Source organism: Tachyglossus aculeatus, unplaced genomic scaffold, assembly GCF_015852505.1.
Source record: "Tachyglossus aculeatus isolate mTacAcu1 unplaced genomic scaffold, mTacAcu1.pri scaffold_206_arrow_ctg1, whole genome shotgun sequence".
In the NCBI taxonomy this organism is placed as follows: Eukaryota; Metazoa; Chordata; class Mammalia; order Monotremata; family Tachyglossidae; genus Tachyglossus; species Tachyglossus aculeatus.
In genome coordinates this window covers 103267-114107 of record NW_024044922.1, presented here as the reverse complement: position 1 = coordinate 114107, position 10841 = coordinate 103267, and the positions used below count along the sequence as shown (strand labels likewise).

Sequence of the window (10841 nt, the reverse complement as noted above, 5' to 3'; positions counted from 1 at the left end):
GGTTTCAGACTCTGGGTTGCTTCCTCAGCAAAATCCTGGAGGAATTGCTTCTGGTTTTTCAATGCTCTGGAGTTAAAAGGACCCGAGTAAGACAAAGAAACAATGAGGAGAGGGTGCTTATTGTAGGGCAGCTTCGCACTCAGCCCACTTAGACTCTGCCTGGATCTAGAGCCATTCTAGGACATTGTGTCCAGGCCTGTGTCCACTTCAGATTATTGTGTCCAGAACAGAGCCACTCTGAGGCATGACTTCCAGAACTGGATCCATTCGAGTGTATTGTGTCCTGAACTGGAGCAACTCTAGGGCATTGTGTCCAGAACATGGCTTCCAAAACCAGATCCACTCTATAGAATGGTGTCCAGAACCGGACTTTTTAAAATGGTTTTTGTTAAGATCTTACTATGTGCCAGGCACTGTACTAAGCGCTAAGGGAAGATACAAGTTAATCAGGTTGGACACAGTCCCTGCCCCACAGGTCTCACAGTCTTAATCCCCATTTCACAGACTAGGGCACTGAATCTCAGAGAAATGAAGTGACCTACTCAAGGTCACACAGCAGGCAAGTGGCAGAGCCGGGATTAGAACATAGGTCCTTCTGACTTCCAGGCTCATGCTCTATCCATTAGGAAACACTGTTTCTCACTTGGGAGAGTACAGTATTACATAGGTGATAGACACATTCACTGCCTACAGTAAGCTTACAGTCTAGAAGATATTAGAGAAGGAGCATGATTTAGTCGATAGAGCACAGGCCTGGGAGTCAGAAGGACCTGGGCTCTATTCCCAGCTACGCCACATGTCAGCTGTGTGACCTTGGGCAGCAGGTCACTTAACTTTTCTGTGCCTCAGTTACCTCATCTGCAAAATGAGAATTAAGAGTTTGACCCCCACGTGGGACTGGGACTCTGTCCAACCTGATTAACTTGTATCTACCCCAGTACTTAGAGCGGTGCTTGGCACATAGTAAGTGCTTAAGTACCATTATTATTATTATTAGTGGACTGATGGGAGACTACCATGGTTAAGTGGTTAGTACAATGCTCTGCACATAGTAAGCATTCAATAAATTCCATTGATTGATTAATTCATTGACTGGAAGGACCAGCCAGGTGGGCTCTCCCGAGTGCTTAGTTCACTGCTTTGTACGTAGTAAGTGCTTAATAAATACAACTGAATGAACAGGGGCTGCAGAGACCTTCCTAGGCTCAGAGCAAGCCATTGCCTCCTCTGCCCACTGGCCAGTGACAGCGTTTTGGGTGAGCCAATTGGGCGTGAGACTGGAGGCTTATTGGCATGTTGGGTGTCTAAGAGCTGCCCTGGCCCCTGGCCAGAACCCCTGGACTCTCTCCCTCCCTACCAGAGTCAGAGAGCTGCTCATCCTGCATTAGGACAGGAATCTCACTCCAGAAGGTGTGGGTGCTTTGTCGAAAAGGTAAAGGGTGGGCAGTGGTCTGGCCTCACCTACAGGATCCTGTCTCCCCGAGCCTTCCCATCTCTCCTGGTGGCCTTGTGGGGGTGGACGCCCACCTGCCCCATTCAACAGAGGATCCCAGACCAGCTGCTTGTGCTGATCAGTGATTGGGTGTGGGCTGGCGTCTAACTCTCCCAGAGCTCCCAGCAGTGATCTGCCAGAGAGAGAGACGTCAGCAGCCCGCAGTAAAACAATCGATGGTATTTATTGAGTGCTTGCTGTGTGAGGAGCATTCTACAAACAGCTTGTGAGAAAGCAAGGGCTTGGGAAAAGTGCACAGCCCGGACTTGGGAATCAGAAGGATTAGCGTTCTAAACACAGGTCTGCCTTAAGCAATTTACTTCACTTCTTGGTGCCTCAGTTTCATCATCTGTAATACAGGGATTAAGACTGTGATTCGCCACATGGGACACGGAATGTGCCCGTCCTGATTATCTTGTATCTACCCCAGTGCTTATTATAGTGACAGGCACAAAGTAAGCATATAACAGATACCATAAAACAATGGATAAAGTTAGTAATAGTAATAATTTTGGTATTTGTTAAGTACCTACTAGGTGCCAAACTCTGTACTAAGAACTGGAGTAGTAAGAATTATTGTGGCATTTGTGAATTACTGTGTACCAAGCATTGGGGTAGATGCAAGGTAATTAGGTCTCATAGGGAACTCACAGTTTAAGTAGGAAGGAGAACAGGTTTGAATACTCCAGGGGCTGTGTCCAACCTGGTCACCTTATATCTAGCCCAGCTCTTACAACATTGCTTGGCACATAGTAGACTATAAGTTCACTTTGGGCAGGGAATGTGTCTTTTATATTGTTATATTGTACTCTCCCAAGTGCTTAGTACAGTGCTCTGCACATGATAAGCGCTCAATAAAAAAGATTGACTGAGTGACTGGCATAGTCATTGCTTAACAAGTAACATGATTATTTTAAATAACTCTCCTCTGGCTGGAGGGCCATATTTGATACCAAGAGGAGTCTGATAGTGTTCCCAATGCCCAAGAGGTGCTTCCTGTCCTAGGGGAACCTTTTCCACGCCTGTAACCCTCCTCTGGGCAGCCTAAATGTCCCTGTACCTCAGGCTGTAGATGAGGGGGTTCAGCGCTGGGGAGGGAGGCATGGCATAGAACACGGACACCAGCAGGTCCAGCATCAAGGGGGAGTCGGACACGGGTTTTAGATAGGCCACCTCACCGGTGGAAAGTAATAGTGATGACGATGAGGTGGGGCAGGTGGGTGAAAAAGGCTTCAGATTGGCTCTCTCCAGACAGCATCTTCAACATGGCTGAGAAAATGTGAATGTAGGAGACAATGATGGACAAGAAACAGACCAAGCTCCGGCTTGCTGAAGGGATCATGGCTATAAATTCCCATTGGAATCAGAGAGTCTGATGACCTGGCTAATCTCACAGAAGAATTGGTGGATCACACTGGTCCCTCCCAGGGCAACCGAACAGGTCCAGGAGTTGAGCATGGACTTCGGGACGGTGACGAAGATGTAGTAGAGGTCAAGGACAGATAGGAACCTGAGAAAGAAGTACATGGGGGTACTGGTCAAGGACGGTGAAGGCAATGATTAGGAGATTTCCCATCAAGGCTGCCAAGTAGACCAGAAGGAACAGTGAGGCATGGACCAGCTGCATCTCCTAGACCTCCAAGAACTCCAGGAGGAGGAATTCTTTCACTACTGTGCGACTGACCATTTCTTTTCTGCCACTTCAAGGGAAAAGGTCCCAACCAGGAGTTCTGATGAGGAAAGGAGAAAATCAAAATGGTAGATCCTTAGAGCAACAACTAACCTCTCTGTGGGCAGGAAGATGTCGACTTCTTCAGTGGAGAGGAGCCTGCCATTTCCTTAAAGACCTCAACGGGTGGAATCTTCTTAGTAGCAGCCTACTACGATTCCTTATACCTGGTCTTACTAACAAAGTCTTCCTTTACATCCCACCAAATCCTCTCCATGCTCTTTCATGGCTCCCGTCATTTTGGATTCTCCTTGCTTGAGAAGCAGTGTGATTTAGTGGAGAGAGCACAGGACTGGGAGTCAGAGACCCTGGGTTCTCGTTCTGGCTCTGCCACATCCTTTCTGTGTGACATTGGGCAAGTCACTTAACTTCTCTGTTGTCTGAGTTCCCTCATTAGTAAAGCGGAGATTTAATACTTGTTCGTCCTCCTACATAAACTGCGAGCCCCATATGGGACCTGATTATCTTATATCTATCCCAGCACCTAGTATAGTGCTTGGCATATAATAAGAGCTTTTGAAGTACCATAATTAATTACAATAGAGTAGTTAATTGAGACCCCTCTCAGGGTCACACCTGGAGAGTTTCCAGTACTCTACCAGTCTCGGCGATAGGAGGGAGAGTCAAGCAGAGGCCTACCCATTCCATTCCTAGCTTGCACAGTGCCTAGAGAGTGGAAGGCAATCTGCTACAAATTAAAACTTCCCTGTGTGGGGAAGCAGCAGTATGGGACAGAGTTGAGGATGGAGCCTCTAGTTTACTGCATGGAAGGAGGCAATGGTAAAACAGCTCCGCAATTTTACCAAGAAAGCTCTACAGATACACTACCAGGAAGATTGCAGATGGAGAGTGGGATGTTCTGGGAGAGACGTGTCCGTGGTGTCGCTATGGGTCGGAAACAACTCGATAGCATAAGACGAGACAAGACAATTGAGTGATTATCTACAATAGATAGGCTCTCTTCCCACAAGAAGCTTACAGTCTACAGTATCTCTCTCTTTCTCTGTCTCTCTCAATCAATCAATCGATGGTATTTATTGAGCATCTACTGTGTGCAGAGCACTGTACTAAGTTTTAAGGAAAATATTACTTAGCATGGTTTAGGATTACTTACCATTCCTTTCCAAAGTCCTTGAAAGAGCCGTCTACACGTGCTGCCTCGAATTCCTCAACGCCAACTCTCTCCTTGACCCCCTCCAATCTGGCTTCTGTCCCCTACACTCCACAGTAACTGCCCTCTTAAAGGTCACCAATGACCTCCTTCTTGCCAAATCCAACGGCTCCTACTCTATCCTAATCCTCCTCGATATCTCAGCTGCCTTCGACACTGTAGACCACCCCCTTCTCCTCTACACGCTATCCAACCTTGGTTTCACAGACTCTGTCCTCTCCTGGTTCTCCTCTTATCTCTCCGGCGGTTCATTCTCAGTCTCCTTTGCGGGCTTCTCCTCCCCCTCCCATCCCCTTTACAGTAGGGGTTCCTCAAGGGTCAGTTCTTGGTCCCCTTCTGTTCTCTATCTACACTCACTCCCTTGGTGAACTCATTCGCTCCCACAGCTTCAACTATCATCTCTATGCTGATGACACCCAAATCTACATCTCTGCCCCTGCTCTCTCTCTCCCTCCCTCCAGGTTCATATCTACTCCTGCCTTCAGGACATCTCCATCTGGGTGTTTGCCCGCCATCTAAAACTCAATATGTCCAAGACTGAACTCCTTATCTTCCCTCCCAAACCCTGTCCCTCTCCCTGACTTTCCTGCCACTGTAGACAGCACTACGAATCTTCCCATCTCACAAACCCGCAACCTTGGTGTCTTCCTCTACTCCGTTCTCTGGTTCACTCCTCACATCCAATCCGTCACCAAAACCTGCTGGTCTCACGTCTGCAACATCGCCAAGATCTGCCCTTTCCTCTCCATCCATACCGCTACCTTGCTGGTTCAATCTCTCATCCTGCCCCGACTGGATTACTGCATCAGCCTCCTCTCTGATCTCCCATCCTCCTGTCTCTCCCCACTTCAGTCTATACTTCATGCTATTGCCCAGATCATCTTTGTGCAGAAATGCTCTGGGCATCTTACTCCCCTCCTCAAAAGTCTCTAGTGGCTGCCTGTCAACATATGCATTAAGCAAAAACTCCTCACTCTAGGCTTCTAGGCTCTCCATCACCTTGCCTCCTCCTACCTCACCTCCCTTCTCTCCTTCTACAACCCAGCCCGAACCCTCCACTCCTCTGCTGCTAACCTCCTCTCTGTACCTCGTTCTTGCCTGTCCCGCCATCGACCACCGACCCTTGTCCTCCCCCTGGCCTGGAATGCCCTCCCTCTGCACATCCGCCAGGCTAGCTCTCTTCCTCCCTTCAAAGTCCTACTGAGAGCTCACCTCCTTCAGGAAGCCTTCCCAGACTGAGCCCCCTTTGTTTCTCCTCCTCCCCATCCCCCTGAGCTACCTCCTTCCCCTCCCCACAGCACCTGTATATATTTTTTTAAAGACTTATTACTCTATTTATTTTACTTTTACATATCTACTATTCTATTTATTTTGTTAATGATGTGCATCTAGCTTTATTTCTATTTATTCTGATGACTTGACACCTGTCACATGTTTTGTTTCGTTGTCTGTCTCCCCCTTCTAGACTGTGAGCCTGTTGTTGGGTAGGGACCGTCTCTATACGTTGCCATCTTGTATTTCCCAAGTGCTTAGTACAGTGCTCCACACACAGTCAGCGTTCAATAAATACGAGTGAGTGAATGAATGAATGAATGATGGGGACTGGGTCCAACCTGATTAATTTGTATCTACCCCGAGCTTAGTCCAACACTTGGTAAATAGTAAGTGTTTAACAAACAGCATAATTAATCTCAATACAATAGAGTTGGTAGATGCAATCTCTGTCCACAAGGAGCTTACAGTCTCTCTCAGTCTCTCTCTCTCTTTCTCCATCTCTTTCTATCTCTCTCCCTCTCCCTCCCTCCTTTTCTGTGCCCAGTGCCATCCCTTGTGAGGGGAACTTGGAAAGGGTACCTCACAGAATTGCTTGGAACTGACATAGCCACAGCAATCAGTCAATGGATGATATTTATCAGGCACATAATCTGTACAGATCACTGTCCTAAATGCTTGTGAGAGTACCATAGTGTTAGAAGACGTTAATCCCTTCCTTCAAAGAGCTTGCAATCTAGTATGGAAGATAGACATTAAAGTAATTACAGCTAAGAGGAAGCCAGAGAGGATAAAGATGTGTCTTTGAATGTAATGTGCTGTGTGAGAGTAACCATGGTCATTGGGGAGGAAATACGGTAGGGAGACGAATGAATAATTTGGGAAGATCTCTTGAAGGAGATGTGATTCTAGAAAGATCTTGAAGACACAGAGAGTGGTCGTCGGCCGGATGTGAAGGTGGACTGTGTTCCAGGGAGAGGTAAACAAGAGATTGATGGTGAGAAATATAATAATGAGGCAGGGTGGTATGAGAGGAATGAAGTTTGTGAGCTGGTGTACTGTGGGAGAAGAGAGAGCTTAAGGGGAGAAGAAAGAGTTAAACTGCATGCCCTAAAGCCAGTAGTCGGGTGTTTCTGCTTGCTTATGATTCCTTGCATTCATGCAAACAATCAATCAATTGATCATTCGCCAACTTAGGCTGAAAGCCCCATGTGGGACAGGGATGGTATCCAACCTGATAAAACCTCAGTGCATAGAATAGTGCTCTACACATTGTAAGCACTCAATAGATACCACTGACTGGATGAGAGTTGAGGACCTCCATCAAGCGACCATCCCCCCCCCCCCAAGAAAACACCTCCAGCCCTTAGGCCGCTACTCCCCTCCTGCCAGTTCCCAAATGAACAACCCAGAGGCTCACCTGTAGTAGAGTTCAGACCCCATCACTGCCCCTCTCTCCGCCCCTATTTCTCCATTTATAAAATGGGGCAGGGAGGGGCCCAACCAGGGAGACTCAGTTTGATTATGCTGTGGAGGCCATGATGGGTAGATCAGCTTCCTGATCGTTCCCTACATGAAGGTGAAATAACTGAGACCTCCGAATTTCCATTTGCTAGCTCTTCAAGGTTGTAAAGGACACAAAATTGAAAGGGTGAATCATTATGCTTTATTACCAAGATGTCTTTAGAGATAGTCTCTTGGGAGTCCCAAATAATATAAAATAGACACCCAAATAGAAGCATCCAAGAGAAGCAGCATGGCTCAGTGGAAAGAGCACGGGCTTTAGAGTCAGTGATCATGGGTTCAAATCCCGGTTCTGCCATTTGTCAGCTGTGGGACTTTGGGCAAGCCACAACTTCTCTGCTCCTCAGTTACCTCTTCTGTAATAATAATAATAATAATATAATAATAATAATAATAATAATAATAATAATAATGGTATTTGTGAAGCCCTTACTATGTACAAAGCAATGTTCTGTAAAATAGGCATTGACTGTGAGCCCCATGTGCACCAACCTGATCACCTTGTAACCTTCCCATTGCTTAGAACAGTACATTGCCCATACTAAGTGCTTAATAAATGTCATCATCATTATTATAATTAAATAGCCCCAGTGTGCCTTGCAATAATACAACACTTTCTCTCTCTTCTTCCTCTCCCACTCACCTCTCTCCTGACTCCTGTCACTCTGTTTGTCTCTGCATTGCTCTTTCTCACTTCCTCAATTCTCCATTTCTCTCTCCCTTCCTCTGTTCATCTCTTTCAGCCTTTCAAAACAAGATATTTATCATTATTACCATTATTATGATATTTATTAAGCCCTTACTATGACAGTTATAGTAATCAATCAGTAGTATTTATTGAGCACTTACTATGTGCAGAACACTGTCTTAAGTGTTTGGGAAAGTATAAGACAACAGATTTGACAGACCTGATTCCTGCCCTCAAGGAATTTACAGCTCGTGGGTGAGGAGGGGCGGGGTGGGCTGGGAGACTAAGGAGAGGGATGAATCATCAGGAAGTAGCTTGGCCCAGTGGAAAGAGCACTGGCCTGTGAATCAGAGGAACTGCACTCCAATCCAGTTATGCCACTTGCCTGCTCTGTGAATCTGGGCAAGTCACTTCACTTCTCTATATCTCAGTTACCTCATCTGGAAAATGGGGATTCCTACTTAGATTGTGGGCCCCATGTAGAAGCTGATCAGCTTGTATTTTTGTACAGTACTTGGCACATAGTAAACTCTTAACAAATACCACAATTATTATTATCATCATTACTACTACCATTACTACTACTGCTATTACTTATGTCATTACCATTACATTTACTACTGTTGCACTGTCCTTTTCCAAGCACTTAGTACAGTGGGCTGCACAGAAGAAGTGCTCAATAAATACCATTGACTGATTACTATGACTATCATGACTACTGCAACTATGACAATTGCTGCTACTATTACTACTATTGTTACTAGTACTACAACTACTGCTACTATTTCTACTGCTGCTACCATGGCTACTACTATTACTACTACTATTATTACTAATACCACTCCTACTACTACTAGTAGGAGTAGTAGAGAAGCAGCGTGGCTTAGTGGAAAGAACATGGGCTTGGGAGTCAGAGGTCATGGGTTATAATCCTTACTCTGTCACTTGTCAGCTGTGTAACTTTGGACAAGTCACTTCACTTCTCTGGGCCTCAGTTACCTCATCTTTAAAATGGGGATTAAGACTGTGAGCCCCACGTGGGACAACCTGTTTACCTTGTATCTACCCCAGCACTTAGAACAGTGCTTGCCACATAGTAAATGCTTAACAAATGTCATTATTATTATTATTATACTACTGTTACTATTATTGCTACTATTACAGCTACTACTACTATTAGTACTGCTGCTACAATGACTACTACTGCTACAATTACTACGGCTATTTCTACTGCTACTGCTATGACTACTTCTATTATTATTACTTCTGCTGCTATTACTACTTCTACTACTAATAACTGTGGAATTCGTTAAGTGCTTACTATGTTCCAGGCACTTGACTAAGCCCTGGGGTGGTTGCAAGCAAATTGGATTGTACAAAGTCCCAGTCCCATGTGGAGCTCACAGGCTCAACCCCCATTTCACAGATGAGGTAACTGAGGCATAGAGAAGTGAAGTGACCTGCCCAAGATCATACAGCAGACAAGTGGTGGAGCAGGAATTAGAACCCTTGACCATCTGACTCCCAGGCCAGTGCTCTACCCACTACACCAAAATACTCCTCCTCCTCCCTCTTCTCCTCCCCCTTCTCCTCCTCCTCCTCTTTCTACCACTACTATTACCACCACTATTACTACTACTGCTATTACTACTACTACTATCACTGCTACTCATGCTCCATCCCACTTTCAGTCACTCCCTGTGTTTGGTTCTTCTGAATATATCATCTTCGTGGAAACCTAACACATGAGGGTCTACCTTCCCTCTAGTAGTTCCACCTACAAGTCCTAGAACTTTGTTGATGCCAAACAAGGCACAATGTAAAGATGCTTTACCAACTCAAACTTGAAATGACCAAGAACGATTTGAGTGTGAGGGTCCAGCAGGCATTCATAGCTGGCATTCATTCATTCATTCAATCATATTTATTAAGCACTTGCTGGGTGCAGAGCACTGTACTAAGTGCTTGGAAAGTACAATTCAGCAACAAATAGGGACAATCCCTACCCAACAACGGCCTCACAGTCTAGAAGAGGGGCCTCCTCCAGGAGGCCTTCCCAGACTGATCCCCCTCCTTCCTCTCCCCCTCCTCCCCCTCTCGATCCCCCGCCTTACCTCCTTCCCTTCCTCACAGCACCTGTATATATGTATTCATGTTTGTACGTATTTATTACTCTATTTATTTATTTATTTTACTTGTACATATCTATTCTATTTATTTTATTTTGTTAGTATGTTTTGTTTTGTTCTCTGTCTCCCCCTTCTAGACTGTGAGCCCACTGTTCGGTAGGGACCATCGCTATATGTTTCCAACTTGTACTTCCCAAGCGCTTAGTACAGTGCTCTGCACACAGTAAGCGCTCAATAAATACGATTGATTGATTGATTGAGACAGACAACAAAACAAAAAGTAAACAGGCATCAATAGCATCAATATAAGTGAATAGAATTACAGATTTCTCCACATCATTAATAAAATAAGTACAATTATAAATAGGCACATATGTACACAAGTGGTTTGGGGTGGGGAGGGGGGTAGAGAAGAGGGAGGGAGTTGGGGAAATGGGGAGGAGAGGAGGAGAAGAGGAAAAGGGGATCTCAGTCTGGGAAGGCTTCCTGGAGGAGGTGAGCTTTCAGTAGGGCTTTGAAGGGGGAAGTGTGGTAGTTTGGCAGATGTGAGGAAGGAGGGCATTCCAGGCCAGAGGTAGGATGTGTGCCAGGGGTTGATGGTGGGACAGGAGAGAACGAGGTACAGTGAGGAGGTGAGCGGCAGAGGAGCGGAGTGTGTGGTCTGGAGTGTAGAAGGACAGAAGTGAGGGGGTTGTTTGTCTATTGTTTTCTATCATTTCCTCAGACAGCCTCCAGGAATCTGGGATAGGCTCAGCCAAACCGGGATATATAAGTGGCTGAGAGGTGAGGATATTTGTTGAGTCCAAACTTTGAACAAGATGCTCCCATGAACTCCA

General features: G+C 45.8%; 1 non-coding gene across 1 annotated transcript; it reads left to right on the top strand.

Annotated features, from left to right (window-relative positions):
• The first annotated feature begins 3779 nt into the window (after positions 1-3779).
• On the top strand, positions 3780-3917 carry LOC119923617. The gene has a single exon (XR_005448910.1). It is a non-coding gene; the product is annotated as a small nucleolar RNA SNORA7 (small nucleolar RNA).
• The last annotated feature ends 6924 nt before the right edge of the window (positions 3918-10841 follow it).